At 47.9% G+C, this 22,192-nt stretch overlaps 1 protein-coding gene across 1 annotated transcript in view; it reads right to left on the bottom strand.

Annotated features, from left to right (window-relative positions):
- Positions 1-18,370, bottom strand: part of nrxn3a (neurexin 3a) — a 1,276,003-nt gene extending 1,257,633 nt beyond the window's left edge. Inside the window, exon 1 of the mRNA XM_078406911.1 lies at positions 18,293-18,370. The gene's annotated coding sequence lies outside the window, so the exon portion shown is untranslated. The remainder of the gene's footprint in view (positions 1-18,292) is intronic.
- Positions 18,371-22,192: the final 3,822 nt, after the last annotated feature.

Here is a 22,192-nt window from a genome sequence, read left to right as displayed (position 1 = left end):
GGCTGAGTTACTCCAGCACTTATTTCTACAAGGTGGTGGTTGTGGTTCCGCTGTTAACGGCAGACCTAATGCCAATGTAAGTTATGCATTGACAAGGTCACAATGGGCCAAATATTCTCCTTTAGTGTTGTAACCTTTCTTTAATTCACCACAGGCAACAAATAAAATGGGTTGGGTTTTTTCAGTCCTTGGAAGTAATGTTAATTCCAACTATCCTAAAGTCAGTTGTAAACCTATTTCACCTCCAAACTGACACCTCAGAATTTACCCAAGGACTACATTTGTAGATGCAGGAAACTTCAAGATGATTTTTGAAAAAGGTAATCCCAGCAGGCGCAATCACAATGTTTAAGTGACGTTTAAACAGGTACATGGATAGGACGGTTTTTCGAGGGACATGGGCCAAATGCACGCATTTTGTGTCTACCAAGGTACTGCAGATGCTGGTTTAAATCGAAGATAGACGCAAAAAGCTGGAGTAACCCAGCGGGACTCAGGTTCTTCAGTCTGAAGAAGGGTCTCGGCCCTAAACGTCACCCATTCCTTCTCTCCGCAGATGCTGCCTGCCCCACTGAGTTACTCCGGCTTTTTTTGGTGTCTAACCGCGGTTTATTTGACAGATTTCAGTCAGAGAGTTGTGAATCTGTGGAATTCTCTGCCTCAGAAGGCAGTGGAGGCCAATTCTCTGAATGCATTCAAGAGAGAGCTGGATAGAGCTCTTAAGGATAGCGGAGTCAGGGGGTATGGGGAGAAGGCAGGAACGGGGTACTGATTGAGAATGATCAGCCATGATCACATTGAGTGGCGGTGCTGGCTCGAAGGGCCGAATGGCCTCCTCCTGCACCTATTGTCTATTGTCTATTTGTCAGAAATGCATAATATTCGCAGTCCTTTCCTCAAACTGCGCACAAAAAAAATGGCGAGCCATCTTAAAAGGACAGGAACATTGCAAGGAACATTATACAATTATTCTGTGACAGAACTGTGGATGTCTATTGCTTTAAACCCATGAACTGTCTTGACTCGCCTGGTGTATTTAACAATAATTGCCCGTCAGCCTGAATATCATACTCTTGCTTTGTTCACGGAAAGGTCACTTACAAACCTGCAGACAGTGTGGCTCCAGTAATCTCTACGCAAGGAGTTTCCCCCCTATTTTATATTTGTAAAGTATGTTCCAGAAATTTGCAACAGGCAAATATAACGAGGTCCATGATTTACAGAAAAACGTACGTGTTTTTTTTTTCCCCAGTGGTAATCAAGTGCATAAATACATCCAAACGATAAACTAGTCCTTGCTGCAACTTGGCCTTTAACAGAGCTATATTAAGTCAAGTTATAGATCTGACTCTGGCTCCAGCTTCAAGTTTCTGGGCACTCACATTTCGGAGGACCTAACATGGTCCAATAACACTGCTGCGCTGGTCAAGAAGGCACAACAAAGACTGTTCTACTTAAGAACACTGAAAAAGTCTGGTCTACCCCAACAGCTGCTGAAGACCTTCTACCGCTGCACCATAGAGAGCATCCTAACGCATGGAATCCCTGTGTGGTACCTCAGCTGCACGGAGGCAGAAAGGAAAGCTCTACAGCGGGTAGTCCATAGAGCTCAGAGGGCCATCGGAACACAGCTACCAGACTTGGAGGGCATCTACAACACACGATGCCTCAGAAAAGCCACCAGCATCCACAAAGACTCTTCACACCCCTGCAACAGTCTGTTCGAACTCCTTCCATCGGGCAGACGATACAAGGCCTTCTATGCCCGCACCTCCAGACTCAGGAACAGCTTCATCCCCAGGGCCATAGCTGCTATGAACCGGTCCTGCTGAGCCGGATGGCCACAACGCATAGATCAACTTGCACTTTACCCTGTCCAAAACTGTTACAACTGTTCGTTTCGTTGGGTTGCTGCTGTCTAAATTACCTAAATTAGTGCATCGTATGGGAGGCGCATTCCCAATCTCGTTGTACCCCTGGGTACAATGACAATAAAGATATATTGTATTGTATTGTATTGTATTGTATTGTATTGTATTGTATTACACAGGAAGAAATCATTATGTGTAGGAAGGAACTGAAGATGCTGGTTTTACATCGAAGGTAGACACAAAATGCTGGAGGAAAAGGCCTGTCCACCTTAGGCGACTGCCGGCGACTGTCATAGTCATAGCAGGTCACCGAAAAACCGGTGACTGGACCCTCCCCCCCAAGACAATGTCTACAACAAGCTACAACAACCTACCACCTAGTCAATAGACAATAGACAATAGGTGCAGGAGGAAGCCATTCGGCCCTTCGAGCCAGCACCGCCATTCAATGTGATCATGGCTGATCATTCTCAATCAGTACCCCGTTCCTGCCTTCTCCCCATACCCCCTGACTCCGCTATCCTTAAGAGCTCTATCGAGCTCTCTCTTGATTGCATTCAGAGAATTGGCCTCCACTGCCTTCTGAGGCAGAGAATTCCACAGATTCACAACTCTCTGACTGAAAAAGTTTTTCCTCATCTCCGTTCTAAATGGCCTACCCCTTATTCTTAAACTGCGGCCCTTTGTTCTGGACTCCCCCAACATTGGGAACATGTTTCCTGCCTCTAACGTGTCGTCCAACACCTTGATAATCTTATACGTTTCGATAAGATCCCCTCTCATCCTTCGACGTCAAGCTACCGACAACCGGCGATCCAATCGTCTCGACTACCTATGACCACGCCTATGACCGCCTACGACCACACAGGCGACAACCTATGACAACTGAAGTCAACCTACGTCTACCCGTGACAAGCTACGATCGTTGTCGGCAACAACTGGAGACAATTCACACCATTTTGGCCTCCGGTTTTGACGCTGTCGCCTGGTTGACGCAGGTAATCGCCAATGGAATTCACCGTAGTCAGCACCGGCGCCAACCTACGTCACCTGGCGACAACCTACGACAGCGCCTACGACAGGAGACGTCAAGCTACGATCGTTGGCGTCAAACCAACAGCTGCCAAAAAAATTTTAAACATTTCAAAATCCAGCGGCGACCAGAAAAACGCTACAACTCTTTGGCGACGACTCACGACCGTACAGGCGACACCCCGGCAACCGTGTGGAGACAGCCTAGTGAAAATGCCATCGTGAGGCCCACCGGTAATTGGAGGAGCAGCACCTCATATTTCGCTCGGGCAGCTTGCAGCCCAGCGGTATGAACATCGACTTCTCCAACTTTATATAGTTCCTCTGTCCCTCTCTTCCACCCCCCTCCCCCTTCTCAGATCTCCCTCTATCTTCCTGTCTCCACCGATATCCTTCCTTTGTCCCGCCCCCCTGACATCAGTCTGAAGAAGGGTCTCGACCCGAAACGTCGCCCATTCATTCTCTCCTGAGATGCTGCCTGACCTGCTGAGTTACTCCAGCATTTTGTGAATAAATACCTTCGATTTGTACCAGCATCTGCTATTATTTTCTTACACTGCCTAGCCACCTGTAGTCGCTTAAAAAAAAAATCGCCCAAGTGGGACAGGGGCTTATCTCAGCGGGTCAGGCGGCATCTCTGGAGAGAAGGAATGGGTGACGTTTTGGGTCGAGACCCTTCTGCAGACTGTAGTAATTCAGAAATAACTGTACCCTCACTTGCTCTCGTCGTGGGTATTTATACAGGTGCTCCTCGACTCACGATGGGGTTACATTCCGATAACCCATCTTAAATATCGTCAGTCGAAAATGCATTTAGGACACCTAACCTACCGAACATCACAGCCGTGACTGAGTAGGAACTGCGCCTCGCTGCCGATGCCCAGCATCACCAGAGGGTATCGTACCGCGTAAGGCACTGCCAGTCTGAGCAGCGGACAGGTCTACGAGTCCGGGAAAAGGCCCGGGAAAAGATCAAAATTCAAAGTACGGATTCCGCTGAATGTGTATCGCCTTTGCACCATCGAAAGTCGAAATATCGTCAGCCGAGGAGCATCTGTAATGGGTGCAAGGGGGCGCAGCGGTAGAGTTGCTGCCTTGCAGCACTTGCAGCGCCAGAGAACAGGGTTCGATCCTGACTACGGGTGCTGTCTGTACGGAGTTAGGCTTGTATTCACTTGAGTTTAGAAGGATGAGAGGGGATCTTATAGAGACACATAAAATTATTAAAAGGACTGGACAAGCTAGATGCAGGAAAAATGTTCCCAATGTTGGGCGAGTCCAGAACCAGGGGCCACACAGTCTTAGAATAAAGGGGAGGCCATTTAAAACCGAGGTGAGAAGAAACCTTTCCACCCAGAGAGTTGTGAATTTGTGGAATTCTCTGCCACAGAGGGCAGTGGAAGCCAAATCACTGGATGGATTTAAGAGAGAGTTAAATAGAGCTCTAGGGGCTAGTGGAATCAAGGGATATGGGGAGAAGGCAGGCACAGGTTATTGATTGTGGACGATCAGCCATGATCACAATGAATGGTGGTGCTGGTTCGAAGGGCTGAATGGCCTCCTCCTGCACCTATTTTCTATGTTTCTATGTTTCTATGCAATCTACAATATTACAAAGAAAATTTTGTGCTGCAGAGAAAAAGAAAGCAGAGAAGTTTTGCACGACAGAGGTGGCATTGTTTGTGATACACAACTGAAAACAATCTGTGATTCGTATTATCAGTAAAAAGTCATTTCACTGGCATGTCAGTATAAGGAAATAACTGCAGATGCTGGTACAAATCGAAGGTATTTATTCACAAAATGCTGGAGTAACTCAGCAGGTCGGGCAGCATCTCAGGAGAGAAGGAATGGGTGACGTTTCGGGTCGAGACCCTTCTTCAGACTGTAGTAATTCAGAAATAACTGTACCCTCACTTGCTCTTGTCGTCAGTCTGAAGAAGGGTCTCGACCCGAAACGTCACCCATTCCTTCTCTCCTGAGATGCTGCCTGAGCTGCTGAGTTACTCCAGCATTTTGTGAATAAATACCTTCACTGGCATGTCAAAAACATTCCATCTTGTCACGTAGCTTTGAAAAAAAAATCCCGAGTCCTTTGCTAGTTCTCCGAGGTATTTATTCACAAAGTGCTGGAGTAACTCAGCAGGTCGGGCAGCATCTCGGGAGAGAAGGAATGGGTGACGTTTCGGGTCGAGACCCTTCTTCAGTCTGAAGAAGGGTCTCGACCCGAAACGTCACCCATTCCTTCTCTCCCGAGATGCTGCCCGACCTACTGAGTTACTCCAGCACTTTGTGAATAAATACCTTCGATTTGTACCAGCATCTGCAGTTATTTTCTTATACCACCTTTGCTAGTTCTACTGCACTGATGGCTTGTGGTTGCGTCCGGGAAGAGTAGTCTTTCAATAACCTTGTAAAATTCCCACCAAGGAGACAGACGGAACCTATGGCTGCACTTTGAAAAGATAAAACTCTGCCTTTCCCTGATATTAGGTCGCAGTGTCATACGGAATAGGAGGAGTAGAATTAGGCCATTGCGTTCCTCTCTCCATCTCCACTGTGACACGATCATAAGTGGATCGCCCCTTCGCGATAACTCGCCCTGTAACAATATCTGTTTGACATTTCACTGATATGCATCAGCGTTCAAGTCATTAAATTTCAAACAAATATTTGTCGATGATAGGTCTAAAAGTAATATTGATCAGCGACACTGTGGACCAACAGTGCAGCACAATTTATATCGTGTTGGGGCGGTCAAAAACAAACATTGACAAATATTTATATTGTCCGTCAGATCTATAACCATTGGAGGAGGTAGGCGAATATCGGGGTCAAAGAGCCGTCAATAACAGCCAACAGGTGGAGGGGGGGTCGGCATTTTATATTATTCTCCAAGATGTAATATTGATGTCACGATTAATACAAGACGATCAATGACAGCTATTGATGGGACCCTTCTTCAGACTTACAACATCACCGATCCATGTTCCCCAGAGATGAGGTGGCCCAGTGGTGCATCTGTTGGAGCCGCTGCCTCACAGCGCCAGAGAACCAGGTTCGGTCCCAATTTCGGATGCGGTCTGTGCGGAGTTTGCACGTTCTCCCCGTGACCGCTTGGGTCTCCTCCGGGCGCTCCGGTTTCCCCCCCACATCACAAAGGCGTGTGGGTTTAGACAATAGACAATAGGTGCAGGAGTAGGCCATTCGGCCCTTCGAGCCAGCACCGCCATTCAATGCGATCATGGCTGATCATCCACTTGCAGGTCAATTGATGGTAAAACTGCCCCGAGTCTGTAGGCAATGGATGCAAAAGTGGAATAACGTAGAACTAGTGTGAATGGGTGACCGATAGTCAGCGTGGACTCGGTGGGTCGAAGGGCGTGTTTCTATGCTGAATCTCTCAACTACAACTAAACTAAACCAACAACAAAAGAATATAGGTATCTTTCCAATTCTTTGAATCCTACTGCTTTTATCTTGTACTTTATATTCCTTGCATCATGAATCTGTACACTGTGGAGGGCTCGATTGTAATCGTGTATTGTCTTTCCGCTGGCTGGTTAGCACGCGTCTAAAGCTTTTCACTGTACCTCGGTACACGTGACAATAAATTAAACTAAACGACACAAACTGCACCTCAATGTTAGCACGGTTAAGGAACTACTTGTTGACTTCAGCATCAGTGGTACCGACCTGGAGATGGCTGAGAACTTGAAGTTCCTAATCGTAAATCATCACGGACAATTTGTCCTGGACCACACACATTGAAGCACACTAAGGGCGTGCAGCGTATTGAGGGCGTGCAGCGTAGGTTCACTAGGTTAATTCCCGGAATGGCGGGACTGTCATATGTTGAAAGACTGGAGCGGCTAGGCTGGAATTTAGAAGGATGAGAGGAGATCTTATCGAAACGTATAATATTATTATGGGGTTGGACACATTAGAGGCAGGAAACATGTTCCCAATGTTGGGGGAGTCCAGAACAAGGGGCCACAGTTTAAGAATAAGGGGTAGGCCATTTAGAACGGAGATGAGGAAAAACTTTTTCAGTCAGAGAGTTGTGAATCTGTGGAATTCTCTGCCTCAGAAGGCAGTGGAGGCCAATTAGACAATAGACCCATACCCCTTTCTCCCCATACCCCCTGACTCTGCTATCCTTAAGAGCTCTATCTAGTTCTCTCTATCAATTCTCTTAATGCATTCAAGAGAGAGCTAGATAGAGCTCTCTTCAGGATAGTGGAGTCAGGGGGTATGGGGAGAAGGCAGGAACGGGGTACTGATTGAGAATGATCAGCCATGATCACATTGAATGGCGGTGCTGGCTCGAAGGGCCGAATGGCCTCCTCCTGCACTTATTGTCTATTGTCTAACGCCTCTACTCCATGAGAAGATCTACGTGGACCAGCTGGCAGGAGCACATGTGGCCATCTTTAGCCTCTCCCTACTCCAATCTGAGGTTCCCACTTGTTTTAAGAAGATGACTGTATCCCAGTGCTAAAGAAAAATAAGATAGCATGCCTTGTTGGTTGTGATATTTACCGTTATGAAGAGCTTTTAGCGGCTGTTCATGATACAGGTGACAATAAACTAAACTCAATTCTGGTTCTGTGTGCAAGAAGGAACTGCAGATGCTGGTTTAAACTGAAGATAGACACAAAAAGCTGGAGTAGCTCAGCGGGTCAGGCAGCATCGCTAGAGAGAAGGAATGGGTGACGTTTCGGGTTGAGACCCTTCTTCAGACTGAAGATAGGTGTTTTGTGGCCTATCTTCGATTCTGGTTCTAATGGTCAATAGACAATAGACAATAGGTGCAGGAGGAGGCCATTCGGCCCTTCGAGCCAGCACCGCCATTCAATGTGATCATGGCTGATCATTCTCAATCAGTACCCCGCTCCTGCCTTCTCCCCATACCCCCTGACTCCGCTATCCTTAAGAGCTCTATCTAGCTCTCTCTTGAATGCATTCAGAGAATTGGCCTCCACTGCCTTCTGAGGCAGAGAATTCCACAGATTCACAACTCTCTGACTGAAAAAGTTTTTCTTCATCTCAGTTCTAAATGGCCTACCCCTTATTCTTAAACGGTGGCCCCTTGTTCTGGACTTCCCCCAACATTGGGAACATGTTTCCTGCCTCTATCGTGTCCAACCCCTTAATAATCTTATACGTTTCGATCTTATACGTTTCTTATTATTCAGAAAGCAATGGATTGCAAGGACTTTGTTGCCAAATTGGATTAGCACTGTGGTGTAATGAGGTTTGGAAACACTGGGAAAAAAAGCTGCATAAATTTAAAATTTTGAGTTGTAGAGTTGCTGCCTTACAGCACCAGCGCCAGAGACCCTGGTTCGATCCCGACTACGGGTGCTATCTGTACGGAGTTTATACGTTCTCCCCGTGACCTGCGTGCGTTTTCCCCGAGTGCACCGGATTCCTCCCACGCTCCAAAGACGAGCAGGTTTGGAGGTTAATTGGCTTCGATAAAAGTGTCAATTGTCCCTAGTGCGTTGGATAGTGCAAGTGTACGGGGATCGCTGGTCGGCGCAGACCCGGTGGGCCGATGGTCCTGTTTCCACGCTGTATCTCTAAACTCAATTAACCTAAACCACTCCTCCTATATAAAACATTATGATGAGACACAGCACTTGATAGGACTCAGATGGATTTCCAGCTACCTTCTGCTTACTCACAGATGGCACAGCGTAATAGCTGACAACGATTCACCTGGACTAGCAGCTGCTGTTGTGGGGGGTTTCAACAGTAGGTTCAAGAGAGAGCTAGATAGAGCTCTTAGGGCTAACAGAATCAAGGGGCGAAAGCAGGGAAGGGGTACTGATTCTGGATGATCAGCCACGATCATATTGAATGGCGGTGCTGGCTCGAAGGGCCGAATAGCCAACTCCAATTTTCTATGTTTCTATGTTTCTATGTTTCTATGGAAGGGGCCTTGTTACTCAGCCAAAATAGCATTTTCACAACAAAAACAAAACTGCTGAATTTGCAATAAATATCACCTAATAGTTCCTTAAACATTTCATTTTGTTGTGATGTTGTTTGAGTTTCTAAAAATAATTAAGTGAATTATTCAGGCAGGAACTTTTGCGTATCAGAGTGCTGACTAGACTGGATTGTCTATATTTAATGCCTGCATGAAAGGGCTTTAACGTAATTTTCTTAACTCCTTGAGGATTCTTGAATTTATCCCACGTGAAATTGTGCATAAGATCAAGGGGATTTCACAGAGTCTTTTACCCAGAGTAGGGGAATCAAGAACCAGAGGACATGGGTTCAAGGCGAGAGAGGAAAGAATGTTCCCAAAGTTGGGGGAGTCCAGAACAAGGGGCCACAGTGCTGGCTCAAAGGGCCGAATGGCCTCCTCCTGCACCTATTGTCTATTGTCTATTGTCTATTGAGACCCAGGTCCAGGAGTTTGGAGAAGAGTTTGGTTGGAATGATCATGTTGAAGGCAAAGCCATATGGTCAACAGGTAAGAGTCTGAGTAGGTGTCCTTACAGTCCAGGTGTTCCAGAGAGGAGCTTGGGGACATGGCGGCTGCCGTCAACCTGGTGCGGTGATTGCAGTGGATGAGGGGTGTCTGAGATGCTGGAGTCCATCTGGGCCATGAACAGTCTCTCAAAGCACCTCATGATGGTAACTATCAGAACCACCAAGGCAAGCGATCTTATTTTCCTTTAGCACTGCGACAAAGTCCAACCTCAGATTGGAGTAAGGAGAGGTTAAAGATGTGCACATGTGCTCCTGCCAGCTGGTCCACGTAGATCTTCTCATGGAGAAGGGGCGTTAGTGCGCTTTGTTAGTCACAGCTACAAATGTGGGTAGTGCGGGACAAGTTGTCCGCGATGCTTACGATTAGGAACTCCCAGTTCACAACCATCTTCAGGTCGGTACCACTGATGCGGAAGTCAATAAGTAGCTCCTTCGCCTTGCTGACATAGAGGGACAGTTTGTTTAGTTTAGTTTAGTTTATTGTCGCGTGTATCGAGGTACAGTGAAAAGCTCTAGTTGCGTACTAACCAGTCAGCGGAAAGACAACGCATGATTACAATCGAGCCAACCACAGTGTACAAAATGCTGGAGTAACTCAGCAGGTCAGGCAGCATCTCAGGAGAGAAGAAATGGGTGACGTTTCGGGTCGAGACCCTTCTTCAGACTGAAGAAGGGTCTCGACCCGAAACGTCACCCATTCCTTCTCTCCTGAGATGCTGCCTGACCTGCTGAGTTACTCCAGCATTTTGTGAATAAATACCTTCGATTTGTACCAGCATCTGCAGTTATTTTCTTATACAACCACAGTGTACAGATACACGATAAAGGAATAATGTTTAGAGCAAGGTAATGCCAGTAAAGTTGGATCAAGGATAGTCCGATGGTAGTTCAAGACTGCTCTCTAGTTGAGGTAGGATGGTTCAGTTGCCCGATAACTAGCTGGGAAGAAGCTGTCCCTAAATCTGGAGCTGTGCGTTTTCACACTTCCATTCCTTTTGCTTGATGGGAGAGGGAAGATGAGGGGGTGGCCAGGGCTGTTGTGTTGAAACTATGATACATATGATAAAGTGTAGGAAGAAAACTGCAGATGCTGGTACAAATCGAAGGTAGACACAAAATGCTGGAGTAACTCAGCGGCCCAGGCAGCATCTCGGGAGAGAAGGAATAGGTGACGTTTCCTGGCGATGCCCTTCTTCAGTCTGAAGAAGGGTCTCGACCCGAAACGTCACCCATTCCTTCTCTCCCGAGATGCTGTACACATATGATAAATGTGGATACTCCAACAAGTTTACATGGGTCAGGGAACTGCAATGGAAAAGATTCTAAAATATTGCAAACTTATTGTCGAGGATGAACTTGCAATGGGTTAACAAAAGCAACCACTGAAGCACGAGATGAACATTCCAGATCGTAGTCACAATAATGAATGAAAGGGAGGTGTTACTTTAGCACGAGCTGGACAGTTTGGCCAAACACCACCAGTACTTCCATGAGGCATTAAACCAGATGAATTGAAAGCCCATATTGAACCAACCTAGATGCAGGAAAAATGTTCCTAATGTTGGGGGGGGGGGGGGGTCCAGAACCAGGGGCTACAGTCTAAGAATAAAGGGGAGGCCATTTAAAACTGAGGTGAGAAAAAACTTTTTCACCCAGGGAGTTGAGAATTTGTGGAATTCTCTGCCACAGAGGGCAGTGGAGGCCAATTCACTGGATCAATTTAAAAGAGAGTTAGAGGGCTAGTGGAATCAGGGGAAGCAGGAAGGCAGGCACGGGTTACTGATTGTGGACGATCAGCCATGATCACAATGAATGGCGGTGCTGGCTCGAAGGGCCAAATGGCCTCCTCCTGCACCTATTTTCTATGTTTCCATTTTCCATGTTAAACCATCGGTTATTTGGGAAAATGTTAAATGATTAAACTCGAAAACCAAAACTGTAGAAACAAAGATCAGCAGATGCTGGCTGATACCAAAGATAAACTCTAAGTGCTGGCGTAACTCAGCGGGTCAGGCAGCATCTCTAGAGAAAAAGGACGGGTGATGTTTCAGGTCAGGACCCTTCTTCAGACTGAAGAAGAAGGGTCCCGACCCTAAACGTCACCCATCCTTTTTCTGCAGAGAAGCTGCCTGACCCTCTGAGTTACTCCAGCACTTTGTGTCTAATCTTTAATGAAAACTATACATTTCCATTTGAATTTTCAAACTCTCTGTCACCACCTGGTGTGCCATTACGTGATCTTACATAGATACATAGACAATAGGTGCAGGAGAAGGCCATTCGGCCCCCTCGGGCCAACACCGCCATTCAATGTGGTCATGGCTGATCATCCACAATCAGTAACCTGTGCCTGCCTTCTCCCCATATCCCTTGATTCAGCTAGCCCTAAGAGCTCTATCTAACTCTCTTTTGAATGCATCCAGTGAATTGGCCTCCACTGCCTTCTGTGGCAGAGAATTCCAACTCTGAGTGAAAAAGTTTTTCCTCATCTCAGTTCTAAATGGCCTACCCCTTATTCTTAAACTGTGGCCCCTGGTTCTGGACTCCCCCAACATTGGGAACATGTTTCCTGCATCTAGCGTGTCCAACCCCTTAACAATCTTATACGTTTCTCTCATGCTTTCATCCCTCTCATCCTTTATAATTCCAGTGAATACAAGCCCAGTCGCTCCATTCTTTCAGCATACGACAGTCCCGCCATCCCGAGCTGAAAGGAACTTCATTCATGATACCCAGGACGTTAGACCTACCAGTACTGAGCAATGGCACAATGTTATCAGTTCAAAATGTATTACGCGATTAATTGAGGACAAAATAATGACTGGCAATAGACAATAGATGCAGTAGTAGGCCATTTGGCCCTTCGAGCCAGCACCGCCATTCAATGTGATCATGGCTGATCATCCACAATCAGTACCCCATTCCTGCCTTCTCCCCATACCCCCTGACTCCGCTATCATTAAGAGCTCTATCTAGCTCTCTCTTGAAAGCATCCAGAGAATTGGCCTCCACTGCCTTCTGAGGCAGAGAATTCCACAGATTTACAACTCTGAGTGAAAACGTTTTTCCTCCTCTCCGTTCTAAATGGCCTACCCCTTATTCTTAAACTGCAAGTGCCCTTGGCGAAAATATCTTCATTTAGTTTTAGTTTTTAGTTTTAGAGATACAGGGCGGAAACAGGCCCTTTCGGCCCACCGGGTCCGCGCCGACCAGCGATCCCCACACATCAAGACTATCCGATACCCACTAGGGACAATTTCTGCATTTACCAAGCCAATTAACCTACAAACCTGTACGTCTTTGGAGTGTGGGAGGAAACCGAAGATCTCGGAGAAAACCCACGCAGGTCACGGGGAGAACGCACAAACTCCGTACAGACAGCACCCGTAGTCGGGATCGAACCCGGGTCTCCGGCGCTGCATTCGCTGTGAGGCAGCAACTCTACCGCTGCGCCACCGTGCCGCCCCTCTGATACCAATTATCCCAACTGATCAAGTGTCTTCAGTTCCCTGTTCAACTTAGCTTAGCTAAGAGCATGAACAGGTGGCAAGGACAATCACTAAAAGCTGTTTGCCTTAATCAATCCTTGAATATATTTTGCTGGCTCCAGACTTGGTGAAAAATAATCTGTACATTTTTGCATCATATTTAAAAGGAAGAAACAAATCACTTGAACATTGAAATCTACTAAAATCACACATTGGACATATCCATTTGAAGGGAACTAGATTAAACCTATTTTTTATATATACATATTTATTTTCATTGCATATTTTTATTGGTAACTTTAGTTAAACTACACAACTGTAAACCTCTAATTATTCAGACAATAATTGCATATTTAAGTTTGATTTGATTGATTTAGGAGGAGGGTCATAAAACCAAACACCATGGAAATAAGGATCTCGATCAAAAACATCACCCATTCCTTCTCTCCAGAGATGCTGCCTGACCCGCTGAGTTACTCCAGCGTTTTGTGCCTACCATGGAGGGAGTACAGAGAAGGTTCACCAGATTGATCCCTGGGATGGCAGGACTTTCATATGAAGAAAGATTGGATAGACTAGGCTTATACTCGCTGGAATTTAGAAGACTGAGGGGGGATCTTATAGAAACATATAAAATTCTTAAGGGGTTGGAGAGGCTAGATGCGGGAAGATTGTTCCCGATGTTGGGGAAGTCCAGAACCAGGGGTCACAGCTTAAGGATAAGGAGGAAGTCTTTTTGGACCAAGATGAGAAAACATTTCTTCACACAGAGAGTGGTGAGTCTGTGGAATTCTCTACCACAGAAGGTAGTTGAGGCCAGTTTATTGGCTATATTTAAGAGGGAGTTAGATGTGGCCCTTGTGGCTAAAGGGATCAGGGGGTATGGAGAGAAGGCAGGTACAGGTTACTGAGCTGGATGATCAGCCATGATCATATTGAATGGCGGTGCAGGCTCGAAGGGCCGAATGGCCTACACCTGCACCTATTTTCTATGTTTCTAAATGCAGATATGATTGCCAGCATCATAACCCTACCAATGTCAAACAGAATAACTAAAACAGAACTCCCAGAAATACTCAACAAATATGGAGGAAGAAATGACGTTTATGTTTCAAATGACCTCTAGTGATGTTTCAATGACTTTACAGCACATACAGTAGACTTATGGAGCTGAAACGTTAACTGCGTCTCTCTCTCTCTCTCCACAGATTAGGGCCACACAGTGTCGCAGTGGCAGAGTTGCTGCCTCGCAGCGCCGGAGACCCGGGTTCAATCCTGACTACGGATGCTGTCTCCCCGTGACCTACGTGGGTTTTCCCCAGGATCTCCGGTTTCCACCCACACTCCAAAGACGTGCAGGCTTGCAGGTCGATTGGCTTCGGGAAAAAAATTGTAAATTGTCCCTCGTGTGTGAAGGATGGTGATAGTGTTGGAGAGGATAGTGGCCTGTTTTCACGCTGTATCTGTCAACTAAACTCAACTAAAGATGCTGCCCTGACCTGCTGAGCATTTCCATTTTGTTCCGAGGTGACACCACCAGCAAGTAACCGAACAGCACGGTCAACACGACAGGATTAATGGAGGGTTTGTTTGGGATGAGAGAGTGCATGGGGATGGGGCGGAGTGGGTTAGAAGCAGTGAGGGAAGTTTAGAGAGCAAATTCCAAAGCACCAGGTCTAAGCTGCTGAGGGCCCCACTGCCAATTAGACAATAGACAACAGGTGCAGGAGGAGGCCATTCGGCCCTTCGAGCCAGCACCACCATTCAATGTGATCATGGCTGATCATTCTCAATCAGTACCCCGTTCCTGCCTTCTCCCCATACCCCCTGACTCCGCTATCCTTAAGAGCTCTATCTAGCTCTCTCTTGAATGCATTCAGAGAATTGGCCTCCACTGCCTTCTGAGGCAGAGAATTCCTTCATCAGAAGGATTCAGCACTTCGCCGACCTTTCTCTCAAACGTCTGTGGGCGACGGCGGCGAAGACATGGACTGGACGGATGGATCACCGTCCGGTTTGGTAACTTCGCAGCCCAGGAGCGCAGGAGGCTGCAGAAAGCGGCGACCACTATACATGCGGTGGATTGGGCATCGACCTCCCCACCGTCAAAGGGGGTCGTCTCCATGAAGCATTGTCTTAAGAGGTCAGCGGATATCACATCAAAGGCTCACTACCACCCTTCCCAAGGGAGGTCACGGTGGCGCAGCGGTAGAGTTGCTGCCTTACAGCGAATGCAGCGCCGGAGACCCGGGTTCCATCCCGACTGCGGGCTATGTCCGTACGGAGTTTGTACGTTCTCCCCGTGACCTGCGTGGGTTTTCTCTGAAATCTTCGGTGGTTTCCTCCCACACTCCAAAGACGTACAGGTATGTAGGTTAATTGACTGGGTAAATGTTAAAATTGTCCCTAGTGTGTGTAGGATAGTGTTAATGTGCGGGGATCGCTGGTCGGCGCGGACCCGGTGGGCCGAAGGGCCTGTTTCCGCGCTCTATCTCTGAACTAAAACAAGCTCTCTTCCCGCTGCTACCATGGGGAAGAAGGTAAAGGGGACGGAGAACCGTGACTTCCAGGCTCAAGTTCAATCTGTTTGTGGTAAGGTCAACGTGCCATTTGCCTTTCTGCCACTATAACCAGCAAGCTAAATTTTAATCATTCATGTACAACTATACCGAACACCCCCTGACCACCAACGTCTCAACAGTCAAGAGTGCTTTATTCTCGTATATCCCGAAACGCCACTATGAAATTCTTATTTGCAGAAGCATCATAACAGGTGTGCAAACACAATACTCAATAGATAATATAACAAACAAAAAAAGACGTTCAATAATAGACAATAGACGATAGGTGCAGGAGTAGGCCATTCGGCCCTTCGAGCCAGCACCGCCATTCAATGTGATCATGGCTGATCATTCTCAATCAGTACCCCGTTCCTGCCTTCTCCCCATACCCCCTCACTCCGCTATATTTAAGAGCTCTATCTAGCTCTCTCTTGAATGCATTCGGAGAATTGACCTCCACTGCCTTCTGAGGCAGAGAATTCCACAGATTCGCAACTCTCTGACTGAAAAAGTGTTTCCTCATCTCAGTTCTAAATGGCCTACCCCTTATTCTTAAACTGTGGCCCCTTGTTCTGGACTCCCCCAACATTGGGAACATGTTTCCTGCCTCTAACGTGTCCAACCCCTTAATAATCTTATATATTTCGATAAGATCCCCTCTCGTCCTTCTATATTCCAGTGTATACAAGCCTAGTCGCTCCAGTCTTTCAACATATGACAGTCCCGCCATTCCGGGAATTAACCTAGTGAACCTACGCTGCACGCCCTCAATAGCAAGAATATCCTTCCTCAAATTTGGAGACCAAAACTGCACACAGTACTCCAGGTACTCCAGGTGAGAACGCCTAGACCTGTATCCATGCTGTGTCTCTAAACTAAAACTACTATTGCAATATCTCCGGTAGAGACCAACTCAAACGCCTGGACTCGAAAAGTCCAGTTCGGTTGCTAACCATGTGGGTGGATGTTGGCTGAACCATGTAACTACAGAGTTACAGGTAAACCGGTCATTCTCTTTTCTCCATCTCCCAAGCCTTACATTTCAATTTGTAATTCCAGAAATGCATATTAAATTAGATCACCCACTTGGCCACAGTTAGTTTGGATAGACACAAAAAGCTGGAGGAGTAACTCAGCGGGGTCAGGCAGCATTTCTGGAGATGGGTGACGCTTCTGATGGAGACCCTTCTTCGGACGCAAGTTTCGTTTCGAGATACAGCGCGGAAACCGGCACACTAACGCCATCCTACACACACACACACACACACACACTCACACACACACACACACTCACACACACACCCACACCCACACTCACACACACACACACACACACACACACTCACACACACACACACACACACACACACACACACACTCACCCACACTCACACACACACTCACACACACACACACACACACACACCTCACACACACACACACACACACTCACACACACACACACACTCACACACACACACACACTCACACACACACACACACACACACACACACACTCACACACACACACTCACACACACACACACACTCACACACACACACACACACACACTCACACACACACACACACACCTCACACACACACTCACACACACACACACACACACACACACACAAACACACACACACACACACACACACACACACACTCACGCACTCACACACACACACACATTCGGGACAATTAGCAATGTTTTACCCAAGCCAGTTATTTGGCAGCGTGGGAGGAAACCGGAGCACCCGGGGAAAAACCCACGCGTTCCCGGCGAGAAGGTGCAAACTCGGTTCAGACTGCAGACAGCACCAGTGGTCAGTATAAAGAAAATAACTGCAGATGCTGGTACAAATCGAATGTATTTATTTCACAAAATGCTGGAGTAACTCAGCATCTCAGGAGAGAAGGAATGGGTCTCGACCCGAAACTGTACCCGTGGTCAGGATGGAAGCCGGGTCTCTGGCGCTGTGAGGCAGCAACTCTAACGCTGAGCCTCCCCTCCCCTCCTCCCTCCCTCCCTCCCCTCCACCCCACCCCTGCTCAGAAGAACTAGTTAAACAGCCATTTGCTGAGGATATTATACGTTGGAAAGGATTCCTGCTCACCAGCGCCAGGGCACCGAGAGTCCTCTCGTCCTACTCATGTGCTGCTTAAATTTTAAAAAAAGTTCTGCTTCAACGATCCGAGGAGATTTCTGGCAATTGCCCCTGCGAGCCCGGCAGTAAAACTATAGACCGGGCTAATTGTAAAAAACGTTGGAAGATCGGCGCAACATTTTCACACAATGTAGCCTTAGCCAGAATGACCCGCCGGCGCTGCGTTTTAGGAGCGGCCTAAAACGGACAAACATTCGCTTTAAACCCCCGGGATTCAAATTCCAAAGGGGTGAATCAGTCCAAATGCCTCCCCCCTTTCCCCCTCCTTTCCCCCTTTCCCGGCGTTTGACCAAAACAATCTGGTCTAAAGCGACCAAAGGCAAATGCGCAGAATTCAAAGCTCTCCGCTGTTGTGCGAAGAGAATGCTCAAATTAATAACGAGACAAACTACAATCTCAAAGGCTTCTCGTCCACGGGAATGCCTGCCTGTTCCTTCCTACCCGCGATAGTCCCCAAAATACACCCTCGGGTCCATCATTGCAGCACAGACTCAAAACGTTAAACTCACAGAGCATTTGTCAGATTAAAACAAAGCCAGACACAATCTCCCCCCCCCCCCCCCCCCCCCCCCTGCTTCAACGTTTGGTCGCTTCTCTCCTTTCCCATCCGACCCAACAGACATATATATATACCAAATATATATATTTTTAATAAGCTTACAAATGTGCTGGGCGTTGGTGCTCGCCGTCGGCGTTGTTCAGGAATACATTGGACCAAATTCAATGGACGCGGCCACAACAAACGCAACATGCGTGGATTTCAGCACTGGTTGAGAGGAAAGCAGAGCCGAAGACCATTTAAGGAGACCGTTTAAACCATTAAAGGACGCTCCAACATCTCTCCCTTGAGCCGGGACAATGCGCCAAGTGTGTATCCCGCCCGAGGCTGGCGCTTATCTTTCTTTGTCACGTTTTAATATATATATATATATATATATATATTAAATCCCCCCTCCCCGCGTGTTTCATTTTTCGCGTTCCCAGTGAAACCTTAAGTTACCTTAAACCTATGTTCTCTGGTTCTTGATTCCCTTACTCTGGGTAAAAGACCTTGTGCATTTACTGTTATCTATTCCACTCATGATCTTATGATCTTATGTACTCTATAAGATCACCCCTCATTCTTCTGCACTCCAAGGAATAGAGTCCTGGCCCGATCAACCTCTCCCTATCATTCAGGCCTGAGTGTTAAGTGTGTCTGTAAATTGGTAGCAAGCAACGTCGTGTCCCGTATCATTTCACCTTAATAGACGCACAAAACAAAAAACAAAATTAAAAATGCTGGAGTAACTCAGCGGGGTCAGGCGACCGTGTCCGGAGAGAAGGAACGGGTGGCGTTTTGGGGCGAGACCCTTCATCAGACCCTTCTTCAGTCTGAAGAAGGGTCTCGACCCGAAACGTCTCCCATTCCTTCTCTCCTGAGATGCTGCCTGACCCGCTGAGTTACTCCAGCATTTTGTGAATAAAAAACTTCTTCAGACGGCCTGTCCCCGCTAAGTCACTCCAGCATTTTCGCTTTCAAACCAGCATCTGCAGTTCCTTCCCACTCATTTATAGACAACAGGTGCAGGAGGAGGCCATTCGGCCCTTCGAGCCAGCACCACCATTCAATGTGATCATGGCTGATCATTCTCAATCAGTACCCCGTTCCTGCCTTCTCCTCATACCCCCTGACTCCGCTATCCTTAAGAGCTCTATCTAACTCTCTCTTGAATGCATTCAGATAATTGGCCTCCGCTGCCTTCTGAGGCAGAGAATTCCACAGATTCACAACTCTCTGACTGAAAAAGTTTTTCCTCATCTCAGTTCTAAATGGCCTACCCCTTATTCTTAAACTGTGTGGCCCCTGGTTCTGGACTCCCCCAACATTGGGAACACGTTTCTTGCCTCTAACGTGTCCAACCCCTTAATAATCTTATTCGTTTGGAGTTTGGTCCAAAGCGACCAGATAATGGGACTGCAGTGTTCAGTCACACGTGCGGACAGCGATTTTTCTAAACATATATATATAGATCAGCCATGATTGAATGGTGGAGTAGACTTGATGGGCCGAATGGCCTAATTCTAACTCTGCTCCTATCACTTATGGATATAATTTATATATGACTTATGACTTATAAATATATATATATAAGTCATATAGATATATAGGTAGTGTAAGAAAATAACTGCAGATGCTGGTACAAATCGAAGGTATTTATTTCACAAAATGCTGGAGTAACTCAGCGGGTCAGGCAGCATCTCAGGAGAGAAGGAATGGGTGACGTTTCGGGTCTGAAGAAGGGTCTCCCATTCCATTCTGTCCTGAGATGCTGCCTGACCTGCTGAGTTACTCCGGCATTTTGTGAAATATATATATATACAAGGTCATAAGTGATAGGCGCAGAATTAGGCCATTCGGCCCATCAAGTCTACTCCGCCATTCAATCATGGCTGGTCTATCTCTCCCTCCTAACCCCTTTCTCCTGCCTTCTCCCCACAACCCCTGACACCCGCACTATATCGCGGCGTGCACTTAATCCAAACCAGCAAACAACGCGTTGCAGAAAGTAGGCGCAAAAATGCTGGAGTAAATCAGCGGGTCAGGCAGTATCTCTGGAGAACATGGGATAGGTGGCGTTTCACAGAGTGCTAGAGTAACCCAGCGGGTCAATAGACAACAGACAATAGGTGCAGGAGGAGGCCATTCGGCCCTTCGAGACAGCACCGCCATTCAATGTGATCATTGGCCTCCACTGCCTTCTGAGGCAGAGAATTCCACAGATTCACCACTCTCTGTGTGAAATAAAACTTTCTCATCTCGGTCCTAAAAGACTTCCCCCTTATCCTTAAACTGTGACCCCTTGTTCTGGACTTCCCCAACATCGGGAACAATCTTCCTGCATCTAGCCTGTCCAACCCCTTAAGAATTTTGTAAGTTTCTATAAGATCCCCCCTCAATCTTCTAAATTCCAGCGAGTACAAGCCGAGTCTATCCACAAGATGCTGGAGTAACTCAGCATCTCTGGGGGGAGAAGGAATGGCCCGAGACCCGCCGTTTGTTTGATTTAGGTTTATTAGTTTCAAGGTACAGTGAAAACCTTTGGGGGGTTTTTGCCACGCTGGCAAAAAAGAAAACCCAGATCGGATAGACCAGACATAGATATTAGTTCCAACTCAAGTGCAATAGATGGAGCAAAGTTGCCAACCATAAAATTCACAGCCTCAGAAGGCAGTGGAGGCCAATTCTCTGAATACATTCAAGAGAGAGCTAGATGGAGCTCTTAAGGATAGCGGAGTCAGGGGGTATGGGGAGAAGGCAGGAACGGGGTACTGATTGAGAATGATCAGCCATGATCACATTGAATGGTGGTGCTGGCTCGAAGGGCCGAATGGCCTCTTCCTGCACCTATTGTCTGTTGTCTAAATACTTCAAATCTACAAGAAGACGATATAGACACGAAATGCTGGAGTCACTCAGCGGGTCAGGCAGCTTCTCTGGAGAGAAGGGATGGGCGACGTTTCGGGTCTGAAGAAGGGTCTCGACCCGAGCCGTCACCCATTCCTTCTCTCCAGAGATCCCGCTGAGTTACTCCAGCACTCGGTGTCCACCTTCGGTTTCAACCAGCAATCTGCAGCTCTTTCCCACTCGCTTCTTTCTCTCCATTTCTGCTCCTGGTAAGATTCCGCATTTTAATGCAATAACCACCCCCCTCCGCCAAAGACAGACATACAAAACGCTGGAGTAACTCAGCGGGGCGGGCGGGCAGCGTCTCTGGAGAGGAGGAACGGGTCGAGCGAGACCCTTCTTCGGACTGAGAGCCGGGGGAGACGTGAGACATAGACGGCGAACTGGAGAGATGGAAAACGGTCCTCCGGTGCCAGTGCACGAATGACACTCACTACAGCTCGCCCCGGGCTCACTCCGGATCAGAAATGTGGTACTCTCTACCTCCCCCCCCCCCCCCCCCTCCACCCTCCACCACCCCCCCCCCCCCCTCCCCACCCTCCACCCTCCCCTTCACCCTCCCCTCCACCCTCCACCCTCCCCTCCACCCTCCTCCACCCCCCCTACCATCCCCTCCATTCACCCCACCCTCCCCTTCACCCTCCCCTCCACCCTCCTCCCCCACCCTCCTCCACCCCCCCTACCATCCTCCCCACCCTCCCCTCCACCCTCCACCCTCCCCTTCACCCTCCTCCACCCCCCCTACCATCCCCTCCATTCACCCCACCCTCCCCTTCACCCTCCCCTCCACCCTCCTCCCCCACCCTCCTCCACCCCCCCCTACCATCCTCCCCACCCTCCCCTCCCCCCCTCCACCCTCCCCTTCACCCACCCCTCCATCCTCCTCCCCCACCCTCCCCTCCCCACCCTCCACCCTCCTCCACCCCCCCTACCATCCCCTCCATCCTCCCCACCCTCCCCTCCCATCCTCCTCCACTCTCCCCCACTCTCCCCTCCTCCCTCCTCCCCACCCTTCCCTCCACCCTCACCTCGACGCTCCACCCTCCTCCTTCCCCACCACCACCCCCACCCTCCCCTCCACCCCGCTCACATCTACAAAGAGTTAAGTATTGC

Source organism: Rhinoraja longicauda, chromosome 10, assembly GCF_053455715.1.
Source record: "Rhinoraja longicauda isolate Sanriku21f chromosome 10, sRhiLon1.1, whole genome shotgun sequence".
NCBI classification, from domain to species: domain Eukaryota; kingdom Metazoa; phylum Chordata; class Chondrichthyes; order Rajiformes; family Arhynchobatidae; genus Rhinoraja; species Rhinoraja longicauda.
This window is presented reverse-complemented; position numbering and strand designations above follow the sequence as displayed.